Raw genomic sequence first — 12,170 nt, 5'->3', positions numbered from 1 at the left:
TTTCTCCTCAATTAGTATACCAACTGTAGAAAAAAATAAATTTTTATAGAATAGGAAATTGTTATCTGACAAATTTTGTTCATGGAAGCGAGTAGGAGGGTGTAGCCAGAGTTTGTTACAGTGCTATACCATCAGTTCTTCAATCTTTCTCCAAATTAAGCACCAAAAATCAGTTAGTGATCCTTCATCAAATTATTTTTATTGATGTATCAGTGGAAAGACAACTGACTTATGTCTTCCTTTCATTTTGTTGAAAGGAATGAACTAGAAACTAGTTGAGTGGCAAAAGGATTGGTTAGCCTGAGTCATTTACTTTCTCAACATCAAGGTCATTATTTTTGAAATGTCCCTTCGTTTGGTACCCTGGGGGTTTGTTTGTTTGTTTGCTTATTAAAAAAAGATTATTTATTTATTTATTTTGAGAGAGAATATGAGTTTCAGGCAGACTCAATGCTGAGCATAGAGCCCCACATGGGGCTCTGTCTTGTGACACTGACTGAGATCATGACCTAAGCCAAACCAAGAGTTGGGTACTTAACCAGCTGAGCCACCCAGGCACTCCATGCTGGAAGTTTGTATGTGCAGTGGTGTATCTCATTAATTGTTGAGATTTGGGATAAGTGATGCTTATTTTTTTATTTTGTAATTTTAAAAATGTGTGTATGTGGGGGGTTGTTTTGTTCCTCCCCCCATCTTGTGAGGTAGAAAAGCTGCTCAAAGTTCATATAACTTTAAAATTTCATAGTTTTCATATGCCCTAAAAGTATCATTTTTATATGAGGAAAAAATTAAAACATTTTCTTTAACTCTCAAAGTTCATTTTGTTTTTCTTTTGATTTTAAAAGAAATTAAGGGGCACCTGGGTGGTGTAGCTGGTAAAGCATCCAACTCTTGGTTTTTGGCTCAAGTCATGATCTCAGGGTCATGACATCCAACCCTGCATGGGGCTCTGAGCTTAGCAGGGAGTCTGCTCAAAATTCTCTCTCTCTCTCCCTCTGCCCCTTCCCCTGCTTACATGCTCTCTGTCTTTGTAAATAAATAAATAAAATGTTAAAATAAAAAAAAATCAAACATTTGGCCTCTAAAAGCACTGTGAGCCTCAGGTATTGGGCCTCCTCTGCCTCCTGGATAAATATCAGCCCTTAGCTACTGTTTATTAGGGAGAAATGGATAAGAAGAGCCAGCATTTCACCTTGACTCCTTTGTTTTAAAGATAGTAGAGCCATTTTAGGGAGAGATGTAAATTGAATGTGAAGATCTTGACATCAAATCCCCCCAATTTTTGGTGTACTGACATCCCTTGGATGGTCTTTCCATCCTCTCAAGCAAAAGCAAGCTTCGATTTAGAGATAACCACATATCAGGTAACCTGGACAAATCGTCTTTCCTGTTTTTTTTTTTTTTTTAAATCCAGACTTTTGATAAGTTTGAGTGGTAGTATATTCAACTTTATGCTTTTAACATGAGCTTGCTATGCAAAGACTCCTTTCCTAGCAGTACAGAGTAGTATATTCATGATTTAGAAAGACTACAGGCAGTGTCACGTCATTTTGGGCATTTGGGTAAGACCAGTAGTCTCTCTCAGCCTCAATTCCTTAATGTCTAAGTACCTACCTCAGGATTGTTGTGAGTAGTAATGAGGTCTTTAAAGTCCTAATACAGGGTGCATGGGTGGCTCAGTCAGTTAGGCATCTGCCTTCAGGTCATGTTATGATCCTGGGGTCCCAAGATGGAGCCCCACATCAGGCACCTTGCTCAGTGGAGAGTCTGCTTCTCCCTCTGCTGCTCACAGTGCTTGTGCTTGCTCTCTCTCAAATAAATAAGTAAAATCTTATAAAAGAAATAAAGTCTGAATACAGTGATGGGCACATGATAAGCACAGATAACAGAAGACTGTAGGATGGTAATGGTGATAAAGGATGTCTTAAAGGATTGAGTGGTTATGGAACCCAAGCAAATAGAACATATATTCTTTTTTTTTTTTTTCTTAATTTTTAAGAGATTTTATTTTTAGGTAATCTCTATACCCAACATGGGGCTTGAACTCACAACCCTGAGATCAGGAATCCTGTGCTCCATTGACTAAGCCAGCCAGGTGTCCTGATGGGACATACATTCTTGATTAGGACACACTGTGTCTCTTCAATACAGAGTCAGATTGAACTGTTTTCTCTTAACCTCACAATTCTGGGATACATTTTTTACTCTCTCTTTTTTCAGTGTCCACAAATCCAGGCTTAGAGACCAAATGTGCTCAGGGGCACAGATTTCCTATGCAAATTAATCATTGAGTTCAAGTCTAGTGATTTTTTTCACTTGGTGATTTTTTTTTCTTTGTTTTTTAATTTTCAAGGACCTTTTTTGTAGAGGTCAGACGTTCCAAGGTAGCCTGATTTTAGACTGGTGGCTGGATTCCTTTTCACCTCAGAAATCTATAATTTTTAAAATATCCAGACTGAAGATTCCTTTGGAACTGGCATCATGCCCTAGTAATTGTAAAATTTCTGGAAATAGTATTGCTATAGGAATGTTGAGAAAGTATTTGATTTATTAGATTCTATGTATGTTTACTATGTTTTAAGTCTTTTAACATTTTTAACATTTCTAAGCTGTGTTAATTTTACGGTTAGTTTTTATCTAATCCTGGCAAAATTCTGTTGAAATAGTGCTGTTTGATTGGTAAGGTTTTACTGCCTTCCTAACTTTTAGAACTAAAAGAGATAGTAATAATTGTTACAGGAGGATTGTTTCCTAAAATTAGCACCCACTCCCCTTTCTTGTTAATTTGTTAGTTAATCTCTTAATTTGTTTTCATACCTAAGCATATACAGCTTGATTTTGCCTTGCTAAGAAATCCAAGATCTTTGATTTAGAGCTCTATTCTCTTAACATTAACTGGTACTAGAATACTATTTTCTAGATTTGATTTAAATATATATTGAAAAATAGAAATAATATTCCTATTATATTTCCTTTTAACTTGTGAAGTGGAGCATGGCATACAAATGGTATTCTCAGTATTTCAAATAATTACCTTCTTACTGTGCAAGTTCTATTCAGCATATAAAAACTCATCCAGTTTTGTTGTAGGTGCAATCTGATTATTGCATGTTGACAAGGTCATATATCTATTAATTGGATTGGAGATGGGATACAAAATTGCTGTAATTATTGTAATTTTCTAGCTAATTGCAGGGTTGGTGGTGAATATTTTACTTCTGCAAAATGAAAAACAGTATTCCATCAGAAGTTGTTTTATGGGGTTTCAGACATTTTGTTTTATATCTTTGTTGCTTTTTGCCCACAAAGTATCTCTTTTGTATTTTTTTGTGTATTGATCTGCCTCTGAATGTCAGAGTGCTCATAGGAAGGGATCAGTGGAAGCAGGCACAGGCTGAGAGCTGAGTACTACTCTCAGCTACCTCTTTGTTCTGGTTGCCACGTTACCTCTATTGTTTATTTATAAATTGGAGTATTCTCCTTTCAGGCCTATAATAAAGGTTGGATGGGTCAGAACCAATTGGAAGAGGAATCATCTTCACTGCTGTCTTGTCACCTGTGCCACACTCAGAACTATTCCCTAAAATAAGCATTTTTAAAATTAAATTCAGATTGTTTGTGTGTCCTTTTTCTTGTATTAAAAAATAAGTGAATTGTTAGCCCACTTAGTTTTGTAATATGGGGCTTATTTTGCATATTCTCTCCCATATTTTTGCTTTATTTAAGCTAAGCTAGCTTCCAAAGCTGGAAGCCAAATTGACATTTTAAAAATAATGGTATGTAGACAAGGTGAGTGTATTTGGAGGATTGCAGGTAGGTGGGGACTGTGCTACTGAGGAGGTGTTTGGAGCTCACTTGCAGAGGATGGTAAAAGCAGACTGATGTTTATTCCCTGCTGAAATATAAACTGGAGGCGCAGGTGAAAATTGCCAAACCTAATGAGCAATTTGGCAGATAAGATGGGCTGTCAGGCGACAGTGGTTCAGCAGCAGGCACACAGTCTGTGAACCACCTTGTTTGTTTCAGAGGACTACATTTAAATACCATAAATAAAATCTTTTTTCCATTGATATTTGGGATCACAGAGAGGCCTATTTTATCCTTCGATTTTCCAATTAAATAACTGGTAATCAACGTATGGTAGTTTTGGTTGTAACATTATCTTAAACTTGTGAAATGTTGCATCTGTAAAAAAATGAACAAAATATATTTTCCACACATCAGAACACATTAGGTTTTAAAACGCTAATAAAATAGAAGTGATCCTTTGCTTCACTGGGCTAAAGCATTTCATCTGTGTCTTTATGTTGGAGCACTCCAAAGTAACTTTGTTGTCTTCTCAGTGTTCTTTGTCCTTGCTGTCTGCTTACTTTACCATCGAGTATAGGAACACTGAGGCAGGTGTGGGGCTTCTCCCCTTACAGGCTGTCAGTATATGACATTGTGTAAAGAACATTTGAAAAAGATTTTTATGTCTCCGTACAATTGTAGTCATCCCTTGGAGAACGTCCAGGTTCACTTCCCCTATTTTGACCACTGGGAACCTTGGTCTCGAGTAAACTAATATAGTCAGTGCTTATGGCCTAGCAGTGGCTCAGGGCTTCAGGTTCAAGACAAGCTGAGCTACTCCTGAAAATGTACAAACTTCTGCCGGATCTCAGGCTCCCTTTGTTGGTTTCTTTGTGGCATTTCCAACACTGACTTGGAGTCAAAGCATCTTGGCACTTTCTACCTGGCATCAGTATTTCTGAGATATCTTTAAGCAGAATAAACTTTTTCTCCTTACATTGTTTAATGGTACATCTATGTGAAACACTGAATTTTTAACAAATCCCTACACATGTGGAAGAAAATATTTTACACCTAATGATAGTGACTGTCAGACCATTAGTCTGAGGAGTATTATTTTTTTTTAAGAAATTCTCTGCCCCATGTGATCAGGTGGACTTTTAGCCTGTGGTTAGCCAGCAATCCTCAGACTGTTTTCATCTGAAGAAGCTTGCCCGCAGGGGGTTTCAGTGCTGCCTTGGCTGGGCAGGATCTCCACACCTTCGACATGTGGACGTGTGGCACTTCACCAGAAGTTGCCTTTGAAATTGGACCCAAACCATGTGGAATTGGACCCCTCTTGCATGAAGCTCTCTGTATCCATTAAAACCTACTTAAATTGTAAGAGAACACTTCTTACAGATTTGTTTTTCCCTCAAAGGTTTCCCCACTGCCTGAACACTTCTTCCTTCCTTCCTTCTTTTTGCCCTTGGCTATTATATTTTACTTGGCCCTGAGATCTTGCCTTGTACTCTTGCTTTTGTGTGGAAATATACCTTATTTTCCTAATTATCTATTTATCAAATGCAGAAATAGTTACTGACACTTAAAATTTGTAAAGGTAAAAATAGCTATGAATATGTTAGGGAAGTATAGTTTATTTTATTTTTTTAAATTTTTAAAAGATTTTATTTATTTATTCATGAGAGACAGAGAGAGAGAGGCAGGGACACAGGCAGAGGGAGAAGCAGGCTCCATGCAGGAAGCCTGATGTGGGACTGAATCCCAGGACTCCAGGATCATGCCCTGGGGCAAAGGCAGCGCTAAACCACTGAGCCACCCAGGCTGCCCTGGAAAGTATAGTTTAAATCAAAGCAAAGGAGCTCATTTCCAAATGGCAATAAGAAGTATACTACATAGAGAAAATAATTGTATGAAAATGTTTTAGTAGACAAGATTAGATTGTAAACATGACTTCTTTTTCATTTTCTCATTCTAACCAGGTATGTAGGTTCTTTTTCTGTTAGCGCGTGTCACAGAGGGACCCATATTGTGTATTATTTTGTCAGCAGGAAAGCCTGCAGATAAAATCTTTTCTTCTCTTCTTGCCGCACTTGATATAGATCTCTTATTTACTTCTTGAGACCATGTTTACTTATTTATTTTCTCATTGCGTTTATTTATTTTTATTTTTTAAAAGATTTTATTTATTCGTGAGACACACACACACACACACACACACACACACACACACACACGGGGGGGGGGGTGCAGAGACACAGGCAGAGGGAGAAGCAGACTCCATGCAGGGAGCCCAACGTGGGACTCGATCCCGGGTCTCTAGGATCAGGACCTTGGGCTGAAGGCGGCGCTAAACCGCTGAGCCACCTGGGCTGCACTCTCATTGCTTTTAATGTCAGAAATGGCTTTTTATTCCCAGTTGTGTTTGCTCCTATACCCAGATGGAGATGGGCTTCATTTCTCAGAATCATTGTGTCAGTCCCAAATAGTGAAGGACTGAGAAGAAGCTTCACAAAAGGCACAAGGTGCTTGATAAATGCACCGGGGATTTTTTAACCCCTTCTGATTTTTCTTGGAATGCACCGGTAGTAGTCTCTGTGAGGGCCACACTTCAAAGAAAAAAACCTACATGTAAATCAGTGTGTGAATTCGTTATGTTATTTTGTATTTACTAAAATCATCCATATTGATTTAGAGATTAGTAATATATTAGTTTTCAGTGATCAATTCATTCCCTACATTTTAGCAAATAGTTTTTCTCCTTTGTAACAAATCTGGTTGCTACAGTGTGTGCAGCTAGTGTGGCTCACTGCGTGTAAGTGCACATGAGTTGAGAAAGGGTTGATCGTGCCTTCTTACAAAGAGATTTTTTTTCTCCAGATCTTTCCAGATCTTATGTTTGAATCTTCCTTTAAATATTTTCCTCATACTGGCAATCAATGGTACTTTAGTTTAGAATGTTCATGACTCCAAAAAGGCGATTATGCTTTCATTACCTCATCTACTTTTTCTCCTTTTTGGTCTCAGAAATCCAAAAAACTGATGGTGCTTCTCCTTAAATACTTTCATACCGTGTGTTCCCAGCATGGGTCACCTTTTAATTTGTATTCTTTCTAATAGTTGTAGAATGCTTTCTTCACCCTATATTTTCTGCAGCCACCATTTTTGGAGTGAAGGAGAAATGCAGCATTTGTGACATCTTGTTGCCTGTGCTGTCGTCATTTCCACCTAATCAAAGAATAGCATTTTTTGTTCAGAGAATGGTACCCTGGTAATAATTAGAAACTGACATGTATACATATGTTAGTGTGAGTACATATATACATGTACACGGCTGATATTTAGTGATGGAAGGAGTGTAAGAGTAACTTCAGGAAAATAAATCATTTTATGAAGACGATCACCATGTTTACAGATGGAAAATTACAATGGGATCAGTCTAGGAGGCCTCAGACCAACCACAATATGGAAAAAGCAGTAATCAAAGGGCAAGTTTACTCAATCTATCATCGATTTAAGAATGTACTTTGTTCCATGGCTGATCTGTTAGTTAATTTGTTATTTAAAGCATCGTGAGAAGTATTTATTTTAAATATAGAATTTGTGTTAATGAGTTGGAAAACAGTATTCCATTGCTTGGCAGAGATGTTACAGCATAAAGATTTATGACTTAATACAACAAAAACTAGCTGGCAATCAGCTTGCATAAAAATGTATGAGTACACACTAATATTTGATAATAGCCATTCTTTTGTAACCAGAGTAAGGGGTTTGGGAATGGGACGCGTAAACAAGGTCACTGATGAATCAAAATTCCTAGGAAGAAAAAGCCCCGAATGCTGAGTATGGGTCTGTGATGCATGGTTAAAGCTTCAGAGGTCATGCATCCACTCCAAGGCAGTAAGGGGGAGCCAGGTGGGCAGTGATATGGATGAGCCTGTATCTGTGTCTCTGCTTCAGTCAGAAAAGTTACAGTCCTCCATTTTCATTTCTCTTCCTCATCTAAAATTTGCCACCTCTTGTCTTCAAAAGTGGGGCATGAAGCTTACATGGAGTTACTATATAATTTTCTGCCCCCATGTTTTAAGAGCAGGCTGTATGTAGTTCTGTGTGTGTATATGTGACTGTTTATACATATGGGCTAGTTTTCTAATCCTGCTATAACAAATCCCCACAAACTTAGTGGCTTAAAACAAATTTATTAGAGTGCTGTAAGTTAGAGTGCCATGGGGATCATACTAAAATAAAACCCAAAGGTTGTTAGGGTTGGGCGTCCCCTGGAGGCTCTAGGAGAGAATCCATTTTCTTGCTTTGGCCAGTGACTGGAGGCTACCTGCTCCCCTTGGCTGGTGGTCCCTAATGCCATCTTCAGCATCAGCAACCTTGTATCTCTTTGATTCTTGCTTTTTTTTCAGTCAGATCTTCCTGTTTTCTTCTGCTCTTCTCTTCCATTGTTAAGGACTCATGCAATTATGTTAGGCCCACTTGGTGATACAGGATAATCTCCTCAAGTCAAAGCCTTTACCTTCATCACACTGACAAAGGCTCTTTTGCCATGTAAGCTACTGTGGCAGGTTCCAGAGATTAGGATGTGGACATCTTTCAGGGCCATTTTACTGCCTGTTGCAGTATGCATATGTTTTAATATTGTAGAGTGAAAAAAATACACTACCATCAGTTTCCGTATGAAGGTATTGTCTTTCCTGATCAGGTTACTATGGGTATGATAATGGTCATCTGTACTAAAAGCATTCATAGGATGGTCATTTTGATTTCAGTACACAGGGAAGAAAAGTAATGAACAGTGGGGCAAACCACCTCATTAGAAGTATGTCTTTGAGACCTTAGTTAAGCCGAATGGTGCAATGTTTATAAAAATAGAACTCTAGTCATTGTTATGTAATTCAGTTTGCTTAATAAAAATAATCTGTAAGAACAAATTAGCCTAATATTTACCTCTTTTGCATAATTGAAAGAACTTTTCATAATTATTGATATGCTGTAAGTGTGAAATTTGGATTAGAAAAATTATATCCAATTTATGAATACTGAAAACAGTAGGCAACATCACTGTCTTACATGTACTCTCCCTTCCTCAAGCTTCCCTCTTCCCTTCCTTATATTTTGTTTAAGACTTAAAAGTTATGTAGATGTTTATCTTTTATTTATTTTTAAAGATTTTATTTATTAGAGAAAGAGACAGAGTGAAGTGGGGAGGGGCAGAGCGGGATGGAGAAGAATCTGAAGCAGATTCCACACTGACCGTGGAGCCCAACCTCGGGCTTGACCCCACAACCCTGAGATCAAGACCTGAGCTGAAACCAAGAGTCAGTGCTTAACCAACTGAACCCCCTAGGCACCCCATGTAGATGTTTTATTATGTTCTAGACCTTTATCTAAAGGATCTGAAGAATGACTTCGAGGATTATTGCAGACTTTGATGGTACTTGTAAATATTAGATTAATTTTCATTGTTTAATCTCCGTATCAGGTTCCATTCTTGAGCTATTTTAGAAATGGCTAATAATTCTGTTTTGAACAGAGGCTCTAAAGTGACTGAAGACTAGTTCTAATGATTTTTCATGAGTACATTTGCCTAAAGGCCTTTTATTTGGTATTACTTCACCTTGTTTTCTCTTCTTTTGTTGTAAACAAGTGGATTCTTGGGCATTTACCAGCCTTTTAAAGAATTAAAAGTTTTCTTAAAACCTAGAACGCTTTTCTATTTTTGTGTTTCCTTATATCCTACTTATTTTGTGGCCACTATGTACCTCTCTAGCTTGTAAGTTGTTAGAAAGCAAAGGGCCGTATCTTCATCATCACTATACAGAAGCTGGCTCAATGCTCTCCATTCAAGAAGTTACTCCCCTTTCCTCTCCACTCCAGGAGAGGGGCATTGGTATCAAGAGGAAGGGCAGAAAGCATGGACCTGGTCATGGTTGGCTTAGAGGGATAGATAGTCTATTCAATTTAATTTCTTTCTTTTCTTTCTTTTTTTTTTTTTTCTTTAAGATTTTATTTGTTTATTCATGAGAGACAGAGAGAGAGGCAGAGACACAGGCAGAGGGAGAAGCAGGCTCCATTCAGGGAGCCCGATGTGGGACTCGATCCCTGGACCCCAGGATTACGCCCTGAGCCAAAGGCAGATGCTCAACTGCTGAGCCACCCAGGCATCCCTCAATTCAATTTCTAAATAATCCACAGTGTAATGCAAGACCCTTCGTATCTTCAAATAGAAAATTTCTACAGATCCAAGTTCTAATGTATACTTGATCTTTTATTTACAGTTGTGTTAGCATTCCTTTAATAGAAATGTTTTTTACACTGAAGAAGTGTTTTATAATATTATCCATTGAATGTAATTTTATATATATTTTAATTTTTGCATATTCTCCAAGATTGTAAATATTTATGGAAGCATCACAAATAACCTTCTACATCTATATCCTTAATTGGAGATCTGTAATTAGTGGCCAGTGCAATACTCTATTAGCATAGAAAATTGAGATCCTTAATTAGAACAAATATCTACTGAAAGCACAGCTAAAATGATTGCTGTCTGCTTTATAGTTATGTCATCCATCTTTATTCTCTTCCTTTATCATGAAAACATACTAAATTGCTGCATTTTTGTTAAGATCTTAATACAAGGCATGATTGCTTTGGGAGAGAAGTTTGGTTTAGCTATTGATGATTTTATAGTTGTGGTTATTTTCCCTTACCAACATTAAAGGTGGGGTATATACATTCTTAGAAAAAATAAAAATCAAACAACATTTTTGAACTTAACATATTATGTAACTACTAAGGCACAACTTTATTCTCTGAAACTTAGCTATTGTGGACTTGATTCTGGTTTCCACATCTATAGTAAATGATGCTTCACCATCATTGGTGATGTGTAATCTATGTTCTTATGCAAGAGTCAGAACTGCCATGTGCACCAAAGTTTCTGGAAGAGGTGTGTGTGTGTGTGTGTGTGTGTGTGTGTCTGTCAGTGATTTTTTGCCTTTATTTATTTTTGTATATTCACAGGTATTGGCCCCCTTTATTGACTGAGTCATGAATTTTGATATAGGATTTTTTTTTCTTCAAATAAGTATTTATATTATTAAATAATATAATGGCAATATTAAGAAATATAAGCAATATCTTCATCTCATAGTAAAGCTAATGGGACAGTTTATTTCTATATGATTAATATATTATGTTTTTAAATGAATGAACTGTTATATTTCCTAGATATTTTCTTTTTTTTTAACCTCGTTTTTCCTGCTTAATTTACTTTCATAAATACTGTCCTTGAAATAAATATACCCCACAAACGTGAGACACACATAGAAAGACTTTTAAGGGAGTTATTAATCAAGTGAAGCAACTAAATGATGAAGTCTTTATGAACATCTGACTGCTTTTTATAATTTCCTTTTAATTCCTATGGGTTTCAAGCTTCTAATTTTTATGCTGCTCACTTTTGAGAATTTTGTCTATTCATCTACTAATCTTATTGGTAAAACTGTCTTTTTGAGTATCTTCTAGTAATATAGTTAAAAGAATCAAAATAATGTAAGAGTATTTTTCACATTTCTTCACCATTACTTACTATGTATCCCTGTTACTTGAAAAGATCTACAAAGTATATGTGGGTAAAATATAGTTGCTTTGTCTCTGTAACTTGATTATGATCAAATATGTTTCATCTTTCAGAAAAATATAAGAAATCAGATTATAGTAATATTTGTTACTTACCTTTTCAGAGTTAAGATACATCTAGTTTCAATGAGGTTTAGACCACATGTAGACCCACTGATCATGTTATTAAAGTATTTGAAGTAATTTCTTGTTGCTCAAAATGCTTTAAAGTCATTTAATTTTTGAAAAAGGGCATTTAAGAGGTTTGAATTAGGAAATCTTTTCAGTGAAACTGAACTTCTTCTGAATGAACGTTCTGTAAAGTCAGCACAGTCTGTACTAAAGAGATTCATTCAACTGTAACACAGTAAACATTTTAGAAATCATGATGAACATGCAACTTTAGACAGCTTTCCTGTTTTTTTTTTTTTAATTTAACCTTAATTGGTAGAAAAAAGACTATTTAGTATTGTTGTATTGCATATTTCTCACTTGTCTTTATAATTTTCTATATTGCAAGACCATTTATCTTTTAAGTTTTTTATTATAGAAAATTTGAAACGTATTCAAGACTAAAGAGAGCAGTATAGTGAAATGCCGTACCCACCCTCAGGTCTAATAGTTCTCCGTTTATGACCAATCTCACTTTATGTTTACTACATACCAAGTGGGACTGTTGTGAAGTAAATTCTATACCTTATATAATTTCTTCTGAAAATGCTTTAGTATATATTTCTAAAAGATAAAAA

The 12,170-nt window shown here is 36.4% G+C and overlaps 1 protein-coding gene across 26 annotated transcripts in view; it reads left to right on the top strand.

The window, feature by feature from the left end:
- PARD3 (par-3 family cell polarity regulator) overlaps window positions 1–12,170 on the top strand; it is a 648,392-nt gene that overhangs the window by 270,329 nt on the left and 365,893 nt on the right. The window lies entirely within an intron of this gene.

Source organism: Canis aureus, chromosome 5 (assembly GCF_053574225.1).
Source record: "Canis aureus isolate CA01 chromosome 5, VMU_Caureus_v.1.0, whole genome shotgun sequence".
NCBI classification, from domain to species: Eukaryota; Metazoa; Chordata; class Mammalia; order Carnivora; family Canidae; genus Canis; species Canis aureus.
The sequence above is the reverse complement of the archived record's forward strand: the minus strand, read 5'-3'. Positions and strand labels throughout refer to the sequence as shown.